Source organism: Triticum dicoccoides, chromosome 2A (assembly GCF_002162155.2).
Source record: "Triticum dicoccoides isolate Atlit2015 ecotype Zavitan chromosome 2A, WEW_v2.0, whole genome shotgun sequence".
In the NCBI taxonomy this organism is placed as follows: domain Eukaryota; kingdom Viridiplantae; phylum Streptophyta; class Magnoliopsida; order Poales; family Poaceae; genus Triticum; species Triticum dicoccoides.
In genome coordinates, this window is record NC_041382.1 from 678,918,055 (window position 1) to 678,932,052 (window position 13,998).

A 13,998-nucleotide genomic window follows, 5' to 3' on the forward strand; every position below is an offset into this window, starting at 1 on the left:
AGGTTTTGTCAATCCTAAGAATGCTAACAAGGTATGCAAGCTCCAGTGCTCCATCTATGGGCTGGTGCAAGCATCTCGGAGTTGGAACATTCGCTTTGATGAAATGATCAAAGTGTTTGGGTTTATGCAGACTTATGGAGAAGCTTGCGTTTACAAGAAAGCGAGTGGGAGCTCTGTAGCATTTCTCATATTATATGTGGATGACATACTATTGATGGGAAATGATATAGAGCTCTTGGAGAGCATAAATGCCTACTTGAATAAGTGTTTTTCAATGAAGGACCTTGGAGAAGCAGCTTACATATTACTCCCTCCGTTCCGAATTACTTGTCTCACATATGAATGTATCTAGATGTATTTTAGTTCTAGATACATCCATTTCAGCGACGAGTAATTTGGAACGGAGGGAGTAGGCATCAAGATCTACAGAGATAGATCGAGATGCCTCATAGGTCTTTCGCAAAGCACATATCTCGATAAGATATTGAAGGAGTTCAATATGGATCAGTCCAAGAAGGGGTTCTTGCCTGTATTGCAAGGTGTGAAATTGAGCTCGGCTCAAAGCCCAACCACGGCAGAAGATAGAGAAAAGATGAGTGTCATCCCCTATGCCTCAGCCATAGGGTCTATTATGTATGCCATGTTGTGTACCAGACCTGATGTAAACCTTGCCGTAAGTTTGGTAGGAAGGTACCAAAGTAATCTCGGCATGGAACACTGGACAGCGGTCAAGGATATCCTGAAGTACCTAAAAAGGACTAAGGATATGTTTCTCGTTTATGGAGGTGACGAAGAGCTCGTCGTAAAGGGTTACGTCGATGCTAGCTTCGACACAGATCTGGATGACTCCAAGTCACAAACCGGATGCGTGTATATTTTGAATGGTGGGGCAGTAAGCTGGTGCAGTTGCAAGCAAAGCGTCGTGGCTAGATCTACATGTGAAGCGGAGTACATGGCAGCCTCGGAGGCAGCGCATGAAGCAATTTGGATGAAGGAGTTCATTACCGACCTAGGAGTTATTCCTAATGCGTCGGGCCCGATGACTCTCTTCTGTGATAACACTGGAGCTATTGCCCTTGCCAAGGAGCCCAGGTTTCACAAGAAGACCAGACACATCAAGCGTCGCTTCAACTCCATTCGTGAAAATGTTCAAGATGGAGACATAGATATTTGTAAAGTGCATATAGATCTGAATGTCGCAGATCCGTTGACTAAACCTCTTCCACGGGCAAAACATGATCAACACCAGAACTATATGGGTGTTCGATTCATCACAATGTAACTAGATTATTAACTCTAGTGCAAGTGGGAGACTGTTGGAAATATGCCCTAGAGGCAATAATAAAATGGTTATTATTATATTTCCTTGTTCATGATAATTGTCTATTGTTCATGCTATAATTGTGTTATCCGGAAATCGTAATACATGTGTGGATACATAGACCACAACATGTCCCTAGTGAGCCTCTAGTTGACTAGCTCGTTGATCAACAGATGGTCATGGTTTCCTGACTACGGACATTGGATGTCATTGATAACGGGATCACATCATTAGGAGAATGATGTGATGGACAAGACCCAATCCTAAGCATAGCACAAGAGAATATAGCTATCATGCATCTTTGAAAGGTACCAGGTGCATTACATAAACCAAAAGGCATACGTCTATAAGCAAAAGTACCGAAAGGGCAAGCAAAAGTGGTCTTAGCTTGATCATCAGCTGACACAGGTATTTGAGAGAAACCAGAATAACCATCTAGAAAGCAAAAATGTGTATGTTTGGATAATCTTTCTAGCATTTGATCAATAAAAGGTAAGGGGTAATGATCCTTTTTAGTAGCCTTATTTAATTTGTGGAAATCAATTACCATCCTATAACCTATAATAATTCTTTGCGGAATCAATTCATCTTTATCATTAGGAACGAAAGTAATACCTCCCTTCTTTGGGACACAATGGACAAGACTTACCCACTGACTATCAACAACGGGATAGATTATACCTTCCTCAAGGAACTTTAGTATTTCCTTTCTTACCACTTCTTTCATCTTAGGATTCAGCCGTCGTTGATGATCAATAACTGGTTTGGCATCTTTCTCCTAATTTATTTTGTGTTGACATAGAATGGGACTAATGCCCTTAAGATCATCAAGAGTATATCCAATAGCAGCACGGTGCTTTTTCAGAGTTTTCAATAATTTCTCTTCTTCATGCTCTGAAAGGTTAGCACTAATAATAACAGGATATATCTTCTTTTCATCAAGATAAGCATATTTAAGGGTATCAGGCAATGGTTTAAGCTCAAACACAGGGTCACCCTTGGGTGGAGGAGGATCCCCTAGGATTTCGACAGGCAAGTTGTGTTTCAGAATAGGTCCCTGTTTATAGAATACTTCATCTATTTCCCTTCTTTCATTCATAAATATATCATTTTCATGGTCTAGCAAATATTGTTCTAAAGGATCATTAGGAGGCACAACAATAGAAGCAAGACCAATAATTTCATCCTTACTAGGAAATTCCTCTTCACGGTGTTGTCTACGAAATTTAGAAAAGTTAAATTCATGAGTCATATCACCTAGACCAATGGTAACAACATCTTTTTCGCAGTCTATCTTAGCATTAACAGTGTTTAAGAAGGGTCTACCAAATATAATGGTACAAAAGCTATCTTGTGGGGAACCAAGAACAAGAAAATCAGCAGGATATTTAGTTTTCCCACACAAGACTTCAACATCTCTAACAATTCCCATCGGTGAAATAGTATCTCTATTGGCAAGCTTAATTGTGACATCAATTTCTTCTAACTCAGTAGGTGCAATATCATGCATAATTTCTTTGTATAAGTCAATAGGTATTGCACTAGAACTAGCACCCATATCACACAAGCCATGATAACAATGATCTCCTATTTTAACAGAAATAACAGGCATGCCTACCACAGGTCTATGTTTATCTTTAGCACCAGGTTTAGCAATTCTAGCAGTCTCATCACAGAAATAAATAACATGCCCATCAATATTACCAGCCAGGAGATCTTTAACAATAGCAATATTAGGTTCAACTTTAACTTGTTCAGGAGGTGTATAAGTTTTAATATTACTTTTACGAACCACAGTTGAAGCTTTAGCATGATCCTTTATCCTAATAGGGAAAGGTGGTTTCTCAACATAAGCAGTAGGAACAACAGGATCATTATAAGTGATAGTCTTTTCTTCAACTTTAATAGGTGCAACTACTTTTAATTCTATGGGAGGATTATATTTAAACCACTTATCCTTAGGGAGATCAACGTGAGCAGCAAAAGATTCACAAAAAGAAGCTACTATCTCAGAGTCAAGTCCATATTTAGTGCTAAATTTACGGAAAACGTCGGTATCCATAAAAGATTTAACACAATCAAACTTAGGTGTTATACATGACTCTTTATCTTTGTCAAGATCCCAATCTTCAGAGTTGCGTTTAATTCTTTCCAATAAATCCCATTTGAATTCAATAGTCTTCATCATAAAAGAACCAGTACAAGAAGTATCGAGCATGGTGCGATTGTTGTCAGAAAGCCGAGCATAAATTTTTTGAATAATCATTTCTCTTGAGAGCTCATGATTGGGGCATGAATATAACATTGACTTAAGACTCCCCCAAGCTTGAGCGATGCTTTCTCCTTCGCGAGGCCAAAAATTATATATGTAATTACGATCACGATGAACAAGATGCATAGGATAAAACTTCTGATGAAATTCCAATTTCAATCGTTTGTAGTTCCATGATCCCATATCATCACATAGTTTATACCATGTCAATGCATCTCCCTTCAAAGATAAAGGGAAGACCTTCTTCTTGATAACATCATCGGGCATACCTGCAAGCTTAAATAATCCACAAACTTCATCCACATAGATTAGGTGCTCATCAGGATGTAATGTTCCATCGCCCGCAAAAGGATTAGCTAGCAGTTTTTCTATCATGCCTGAAGGAATTTCAAAGTAGACATTTTCATTTTCAGTAGTTTCAGTATGTTGAGGAGCAACTCTTTGCTCTACTGGTCGAGGTGAAGATACCCCGAACAAGCCCCTCAAAGGATTACTTTCCATAGTAACAAGTGACAGTTAATTTCAGCACACTATATAAATTTTTCCTTACCAAATTCCACCTACCAAAGGCGCTTCACTCTCCGGAAACGGCGCCAGAATAGAGTCTTGATGACCCACAAGTATATAGGATCTATCATAGTCCTTTCGATAAGTAAGAGTGTCGAACCCAACGAGGAGCAGAAGGAAATGATAAGCGGTTTTCAGCAAGGTATTCTCTGCAAGCACTAAAATTATCAGTAACAGATAGTTTTGTGATAAGGTAATTTGTAGCGAGCAACAAGTAACAAAAGTAAATAAGTGCATAAAGGTGGCCCAATCCTTTTTGTAGCAAAGGACAAGCCTAGAAAAACTCTTATATAGAGAAAAGCGCTCCCGATGACACATAGGAATTATCGTCAAGCTAGTTTTCAACACGTTCATATGATTCGCGTTTGGTACTTTGATAATTTGATATGTGGGTGGACCGGTGCTTGGGTGCCATCCTTACTTGTACAAGAATCCAACTTATGATTAACTCCTATTGCAAGTATCCGCAACTACAAAAGAAGTATTAAGGTAAACCTAACCATGGCATGAAACATATGGATCCAAATCAGCCCCTTACGAAGAAACGCATAAACTAGGGTTTGAGCTTCTGTCACTCTAGCAACCCATCATCTACTTATTACTTCCCAATGCCTTCCTGTAGGCCCAAATAATGGTGAAGTGTCATGTAGTCGACGTTCACATAACACCACTAGAGGAGAGACAACATACATCTCATCAAAACATCGAACGAATACCAAATTCACATGACTACTAATAGCAAGACTTCTCCCATGTCCTCAGGAACAAACGTAACTACTCACAAAGCATATTCATGTTCTTAATCAGAGGAGTATTAATATGCATATAGGATCTGAACATATGATCTTCCACCAAATAAACCAACTAGCATCAACTACAAGGAGTAATCTACACTACTAGCAACCTACAAGTACCAATCTCAGACTTAGAGACAAGAATTGGATACAAGAGATGAACTAGGGTTTGAGAGAAGATGGTGCTCGTGAAGATGTTGACGGAGATTGGGCCCCTCCCGATGAGAGGAGCATTGGTGATGACGATGGCGATGATTTCCCCCTCCCGGAGGGAAGTTTCCCCGGCATAACAGCTCCGCCAGAGCCCTAGATTGGTTCCGCCAAGGTTCCGCCTCGTGGCGGTGGAGTCTCGTCCCGAAAGCTTGCTTATGATTTTTGTTCGGACGAAAGACTTCATATAGCAGAAGATGGGCACCGGAGGGCCACCAGGGGGCCCACAAGGCAGGGGGCGCGCCCAAGGGGGTAGGGCACGCCTCCCACCCTCGTGGACAGGGTATGGGCCCCCTCTGGTATTTCTTCCACTCAATATTTTTTATTAATTCCAAAAATGACTTTCGTGGAGTTTCAGGACTTTTGGAGTTGTGCAGAATAGGTCTCTAATATTTGCTCATTTTCTAGCCCAGAATTCCAGCTGCCGGCATTCTCCCTCTTTATGTAAACCTTGTAAAATAAGAGAGAATAGGCATAAGTATTGTGACATAACGTGTAATAACATCCCATAATGCAATAAATATCAATATAAAAGCATGATGCAAAATGGACGTATCAACCCACGCCTTCATGTTCTCAATACAATTATCGCGAATCAAACCACCACAATTCTTTGTTATTATTGTTTTTCATTTGAACTTTTTGTGTGATGGTAAGCGGTGCATGTTAACAACATACAGGGGTTCGCTTAATTCACTAGAGTTTTGGGATGGATTGAGAGTACAGGGATACAAGCACAACTGTGCAAAAAAATGAAAGAAATAGGAGGAAGAAAGGTTGAGAGCCGGAGTTGGGAGAGGAAGTCGCCATGCCATTTTGTCCTGATCCAACTAGAACGTGTTGGTCGCTGCCTTCGGGGAGTATTTGTGGCTGTCCTCCTGTGCTTGCAATTGGGCTGAGCCCATTGACAAAGAAAACACCAACCTAGTAGGGGCCCAGGATAGGCTCCCTAACACTCCACCCTGCTTGAAACTTGGCTTGACCTCAAGTCGACGTCGTCCCCTCGATGCCTGGGTCCCACGACACACGGCATTCCTTGGTATTGATATCGTCATAGTGGTAGCTGTTGTAGAGGTAGACTTGATCAAGGTCGAAGGAGGCGGCATCATGAAGTTGGTCATCGTTGCCGCTAGGGACCAAGTCAAAGTAGAACTTGTGGTCAACAGGAACTTGCTTGAAGGAACAAGTGAGGTCAAAGCAGAAAACTAGTGGTCACAATAGGCTGCGGACTTGTTGTTTATCCCCCCTTTAGTTTCGGTCTTTATGAAGATCCTCGCCACCATGAAAAGGAATATCCAGACTGGTATGTTCATTCCTCTCTTGAGCTCCGGTAAATTCTGCTCCAAGAGGAATGACATATACCTGCTCGAGTAGGATGGCTAGAGCAATGACAACCCCCCTCCTTGCAAATATTCTTGATCAAAACAGGTAGCAAACATACCATCCATTCACTCTGTGAATTTTAAAACCAAACCAAAAATAAACCGAATCGAACCAATTTTATGGTTTCTGCTTTCAGTATGGTATGAAGTTTCCATACCGTTTTGAATTTTAGTTTTTATGGTATATATCAAAAAAACTAGATGGTTAACCGAATAAACCAAAGTAAAATATTTATTTATATTTCTTGAGGCAAACAATTATACAAGTTATAATTTTTCTTGTACAGGAGCCAAATTGCCTGCTAAGCACGTTCATTTCTCCTGTAAAGTAGTCATTTCTTTCTCTTAAAAAATGCTAAGCATGTCCATAACTATCAAGCCATGAATATATGCATGCAGGACTAGATCCGCGATGGATCCGTGCCCGCGCCGCTGCCCGGGAGCCAGCCCCACGCGCAGCCGCCGCGGCCTGGCCGTCTGCCCGCGCCGCCGTCTGGCCGCCATGCCGCCCGACGCGCCCTCGCCGCATCAGCACCAAGACTCCGTCGTGCCGCTGCATCTCGCGCTACAGCCGCACGCCGGGAGGATAAGAAGGGCCCTGCCACCGCCGACACACACCGAGCTTCGCCTGGCGGCGCCTTCTAGCGGCGGCGAGGGGAGGAGATGGTGCAGGAGCACTACAAAAAAAATACACTTCCGTGATGATACGTGTTTGTCACAGTAGGTTGCGTTTTCTATCATGCATGTACATCCATGACAAATTTATGACAGAATCAAGATAGTCATACATGTGCTGTCGTAGAAGTGTTCCATGACATTACCAAAATTATCATCATGGAAGTGTCCACTTCCATGATGATAAATCGCGCGTCACAGAAGTGCTTTCGTCAAGGGTGACCGACACATGGCATCCACCGTAACGGGACGCCGTTAAGCTATCGGGTCGGGTTTTGGATCCGATAACCCGTTAACAGCCCCGACCAATGGGGATTTTCCACGTGTAAAATCATCATTGGCTGGAGGAAACACGTGTCGGCTCATCGCTGGGACAGATGTCATCCACTCATTGGACAAAAGGCGCCTATGATACGTCGACACGTGGCACGGCCCAACAGAGGCCCATTCCTATGAAAAGGCCGGCCCATTTGACTTGGTCAAAAGGTGGCGGGCCGGCCCATGGAAAGCCTGTTAACGGCATGTTCGCATATAGCCCATTTACAGCCCGCTAACCCAAGGCCCATTACATCCTATTCCAATTAGGCCCAGTAGCGTCATCTGGGCCATCCAATATGATTCCAGCCTGTTTTCACTTCTGGCCCATGTATGGCCCATGACGTCTTTCGGCCCATATGAGGCCCTATGTAACTCTTGGCCTATTAACGGTTCGCGATGAAACTAGCCCGTAATGAACAGTGTATCACTTTACACCCATTAACGGCCCGTGGTGAAACTGGCCCGTAAAGAACAGTGTATCACTTTATACCCATTAACGGCCCGTTATTCCGTTGGGCCGTTTCCAGCCCATGTTATCTTTCGGCCTTCTTAGAGCCCATTTATTCTTGGACTATTTTCCAGCATTCGTTTACTTACAGCCCGTTACTGTCATTTTCTGCTTGTGGGCCAAATTCATCCCGTGGTTACAGTCGGCCCGTTTGTGGTCCGTTAATACATTGGGCCATTTTCATAGCATCATCAAATACGGCCTATTAACGATGGCCCGTTATGGTCGGCCCATGAACGGACGATTCCAACTCTAGCCCGTTTATGGCCAGAATGCGGTCTGTTTGTCCCATGTTTGGCCAATCGATCATATGGCCCGTATAAGGCCCATTGATGATACGGCCCGTAGAAAGCCCATTGTTTCTACGGCCCGTAGAAGGCCCATTGTTTCTACGGCCCATAGAAGGCCCACTGTTTCTACGGCCCGTAGAAGGCCCACTGTTTATACGGCCCATAGAAGGCCCACTGTTTCTACGGCCCGTAGGAGGCCCAGTGTCACTACAGTAAATATTAGCCCATGGTTATTGTGGCCTAGTTTTAAAAAATAGGTTATTGCAGCCACTAGCAAACCGCAAAAAAAGAACTGCACTGACTACAAGCAAACAAATAAACAAGACAACAAGGAAATAAATAAGCAATCAACTTACACTAGACTATCACGGCTATTACACATATTACATCCACTGGGCATCAAAGTTCGCCACCAGTGCAAATATAGGGAACACAGCAGCATATAATCGCCGCAGCAAAACAAGTCCAGAACTGAAACCACTTTAGAAGAGCTCAAGAAACAATATCCTGGGTACCCATGATGCTGGCAAGATGCTTAGCAAGCTTATTAACTTTCTCTTGTTAGGCGCTTAAGTCCTCCAGTGCTTGTTGTTGCACCAGAAAGTATGCATCTGAATTCTGCAGGGACTTCCTCAGTCCTTCGGCTTCCTGTCGCATAACATCTGATCGATGTATTTCAACTTGAAGTTGAGACTCAAGAATCCAAACTGATTCAGGCAACGAGTTCGAAGAGCTGGTGCCAGCAGTGGTAGCCAGTAACTCGAACACTACATCAAGACAGGACTTTGGGGTTGTCTCAGTGTCTTCAATATAGTTTTTATCAACTTTCTTGGAGACCAACAGGGATGTCTCACTATCTTGAACCTTATCTGCATTACTTCCTTTACCATTGCATAACAGGGTACTCTTCTCCAATATTTTATCTGCGTTCTAAAAGAGAAACAAACAAACACATCTCAGGTTTACAATGTAGTATATAAAACTCATTTTGGTAAACCAGTTCAGTAGTAAGGTGGACAGGATAACAGCATGAAACAAACATATATCTATGTAGTATGGTCACTGTATGGTCTATATCATTCTAGTTTATGTTGCCAAATCAAGATAGATACAGTTAAAATCATATCTATTTAAAACAAAGCAGCATAGACAGAATATAAGTGTGGGAAACTACACAGCAATAACAACACTTGTAATGTGCATGGCATGAGAACATAAATGTTTATTCAATTGAAACTGAAATCAACATAGAGCAAGTTACAACAGCAAACAACCAAACACGTTGAAGAAACAGGTTTAAAACATACCTGTTGCGCCATTGGAGTTTCAATTGCATCCTTCAAATTTGAAATTAGTTGGTATCAGTAAATAAAGTGATGTAAGAGCAAAGTAGTATGAACCATAGCTACGGAACCTGACCTGAGAACAATTCTTCTTCTGCTTTAAGAGTTGACTTCAGGTTCGGAGTGGTGGTCCTCGTGATTTGGGCACTGCAGTTGCCTTACTAATTGCTCGTGTTTGGGTGCTCTCTGGTGGAGACGGTGTTCTGTCAACGGGAACTGGGTGTCTATCTACTGGGGTTGGGGTTAGAAGGGGTGTAGCTGGTTCTCTGTCCAACTGGGTAGGGGTACAATCTGCATGAGTGTGGGTTATGTGTGGTGGGGCTGGTTCTTGGGAAATTACAACCCTGGTTCTATCTGCATCGACAGGTAGCATGATCTTTTCTGAAGACCGTGTTTTTACTCCCACAGATACTGCCATCACTCCTTCCAATTGAAATGGCTGATAAACAAGAAAAGTAATTGAATGTATAGACATTGTAAGATAGACAGGTGCAATGGATAGTAGGGAAGAAAACAGGGCATGAAATAATACACATTTATGTTGTCTAAGCAAACAGAATAGCAGGACATAATTTCACATATATGATGGCTAATTAAACAGGATAGCATGACACAATTTCACATGTATGATGGCTAACTAAACAGGATAGAATGACATACTTCAAAATATGATGACTATGTAAACAGGATGACATGATATAACTATACGATGTGTCTATTAAAGTGGTTGGCATGCCATAAATCACAAACATGCCGTCGATGGAAACATGATGGCATGATATAATTCACGGATAGAATGACATAATTTAAAATATGATGACTATGTAAATAGGATGAGATGATATAACTATATTATGTCTTTAGAAAATTGGTTGGCATGCCATAATTCAGATACATGCTGTCTATGTAAACATCATGGCATGACATAATTCAAATATATGATTTATATACTAAGGCAGTGAGCAGAGGGCAATCGCATATATGATGTGTCAACTAAGGAGATGGCATTCAATATTGTGTATATGATGTAAAAACTAAGCATTGCAATACAACATATGCATTATATGAGTAATATAACCCTGCCAAGTTTGAGCATACACCTCAAGGGGATAATAGGACTGGTCGTCTGCCTCTGAATCCTCCTCTGAAGAGCTATCTGTAAGCAGCAAGATATCTGCTTCAGCAGGTAGCATTGTCTGCTCTGAAGACCTTGTTTTCACTCCAGATTTCTCCATCACCAATTCAAATGGCTGATGCACAGGAAGAGCAGTTGAATATACAAACATTGTCGACAAAAGCAATGAGAAATACAAAAAAAGGACGGCATGATATAATTCACATATATGACGCTTGCCTAAACAGCATGCATTGCATAATTCACATACATAATGCCTTGCAACAAGATAACATTGCATAATTCACATATATAATGTCTTGCAACAAGATGGCATTGCATAATTCACATATATGGTAATTAGACACTAAACAGGTGGAATTCACACAAAGCATGTCTAAACTGAGCAAATGACATAGCAATGAAAGATACCATACGCACGATATGAGCAACATAACCCTGCCAAGTTAGGGCATGCACCTCGAGGGGGGGGGGCGATATGACTGGCCATCTGTCTCTGAATCCTCCTCCGAGGAGCTATTGGTAACCAGCAAGACATGCGCTTCGTCAGATAGCATTGTCTACTCTGAAGACCTTGTTTCCACTCCAGATTTTTCCATGACCGTGTCGAATGGCTGATGCACAGGAAGAGTAATTGAATGTACTAAAATTGTTGACAAATTTAACACGCAATAAAAAAAATGATGGCATGATATAATTCACATATAAGATGACTGGCTAACCAGAGTGGCATTGCAAAATTCACATATATGATGCCTGGCTAGACAAGATGGCATTGCATGATTCACATATACGATAAAGAAACTAAACAGATGGCATTGACACAAAGCATGTCTAAACTAAGCAGATGACATCTTTAATGTATACAGTAAGCAATGCAAGGCACCATATGCATGATATTACCAACATCAGCATGCCAAGTTAGAGAGAAGACCTCATGGGGTAAATAGGAGTGGTCTTCTCCTTCTGAATCCCCCTCAGAACAGTTATCTTCCTCTTGATTATGATCCGAAATGGGTGGAGAGGGGGCTGCCTTTGCGCCCACCATGGAACGACGTCTGCATGAAATTATATTGCCACGCAAGGCTCGTCTCTTTTGGTCTACATGATTAGTTCCATTGTGTACAATAACCGGCATGCATAGGAATAAAACATAGTGAGATTATGTAAGGAGTGCATGCACAAATCTAGAGTGATGGTAGCAAACTGTGGATAGACCCAAAACCAATGATAGCAGGCAGATAATAGTTTTAGTTAAAAAATACAGATAATGGCTCCTTTAATGTTTGTTTGCACCTAACATGAAACTCATAGTAGACACCGGAGATTAATCAGATAGTAGATAGATAGTACTGATTGCTGCCCCAATATGTACCCCACAACCATTTAAAAACTCAAGTTTCAACATTAGTTTGGACCTGACTTGGAGTCTAATAGGTGAACACGATGATAATGTAGCATGTCATCATATTAAGCAATGCATAACGTAAGCAGACATGGAAGAGTGCGACCTCTCTTGCGGCCCGTGTAGTCCTCAAGGTCATCTGCTCAGTTGATGATGGTAATGCAGTTGTGGTGGCTGCCGGCGGTGGGGAAGAAGATCTGAGGCGGCGAAAGACAGTCTGGAGAGCGGATCCCTGCTATGGTGAACCCTTCCGTCGTTGGAGCAGCTGAGCTGGGGTGGAACACAGCGCCGCAGGAGCAGGACAAACCACATAAGATTTTCTTTGACACATATCTGTAACAAAAGTAATTGAGTAAGGGCTTGTTTGAATTTGAGGATTCTAACAATGCAGGGATAGGAAATAGACAGGAATAGGATAGGAATGCACGTGCAAAACAGAGAATTTAAAAACACAGGATTTCTGCCAATCTGGGTGTTTGATTCACAACAATTGGAAGATCACAGGATGCAAAAAAGCATTGTGAGATTAAGTCAAACCACAAGAAAATGTACGGTTATAATGCTATTATGCTACTATCTCTTAGTCTTGTGCTTGATGAATAGGAATATGAAAAGGAGGAGAAGTGGAAATTAGAATTCCTACGGTTTTTCTTTCAAGGAGACACAAAAGGAACAAATCCTACAGTTTTCCTTTGCTCCATTCCTTTGCACCAAATTCATGAAAAGTAGTACCATAGGAAACTTTCCAATTCCGATGTTTTTCATTCACTTTTCCTTTCAAGCACTGGCGATTCTAGTAGGCAGGCTTGAGCAAGGAAAATCCTACACTAAAAAAATGTTTTTGTGCTACTTCTATTACTTTGGACCCAGGCCACTGCCATACTAGCTCAACTCCCAGGCCCATCGACAAATGCACAGCTCAAACGCGCAGAGATAAATAATGATGGCGTTCAAGAGAGTCCATCACGGATAGCTAAGTTGCATGCTACCTCACTGCTTGTCATATAGTAGGATAAAATAATCGTATTTCCCGTTACTACGAGTGCTTAGTGGACAATATATATAACATGTAGAGTAAAAAAGAGATGCAACAAGTGTACAACCTCTTTGGCGAAGCCATGTCGATCTCAGCGTGATTGGGTTAGCCAGTGAGGATGCTCTGGATGACTTTGCTGTCGGAGGAGGGGAAGAAGATCTTAGGTGTCTGGAGATGGAGCCCGAGGTACTGCTCCGCTGTGATGGAGGGTTTCGTCGTTGGAGTAGCTCCGGTGAGTTGTACAACGCCGAGGCTGAAGCAGGACAAGAGAGACAACGAACAACGTTAACCAGAGTGGAATTCTAATAGCATATCCAATACATGACGTAAAATACATAACCACAAAGTGCTAGATGTAAAATAATAAGCCGCTCATCTCTGAACTTAACTGTCAAAACTGAACTTAACTGTCGAAACTGAATTTTGTTGTCGAAACTGAATTTTGCTGTCGAAACTGAACACACTAGCAAGGTGAGGCTACACGTCGGTCGACTGACTTTTTCATCTCTGGTCAGTCGATTTTGCAGCCATTGGATACGAAATCAAGGGCCTGCGGTTCATATTCAACCTCCACCCCCCTGAGCCGCCAGCCACCACCGGCCAAACAGCAGCCCCCCGCCGCCCGTGGTCGGCGGTGCGCCGCCCCGCCCCCTGAAAACACTCCCCACCGCCGGTCCGCCGCCGCCCCGGCCATCCCTCTAGCCCCCCCCCCCGTGCCGAGCTTTTTCTCCGGCGATCCCCA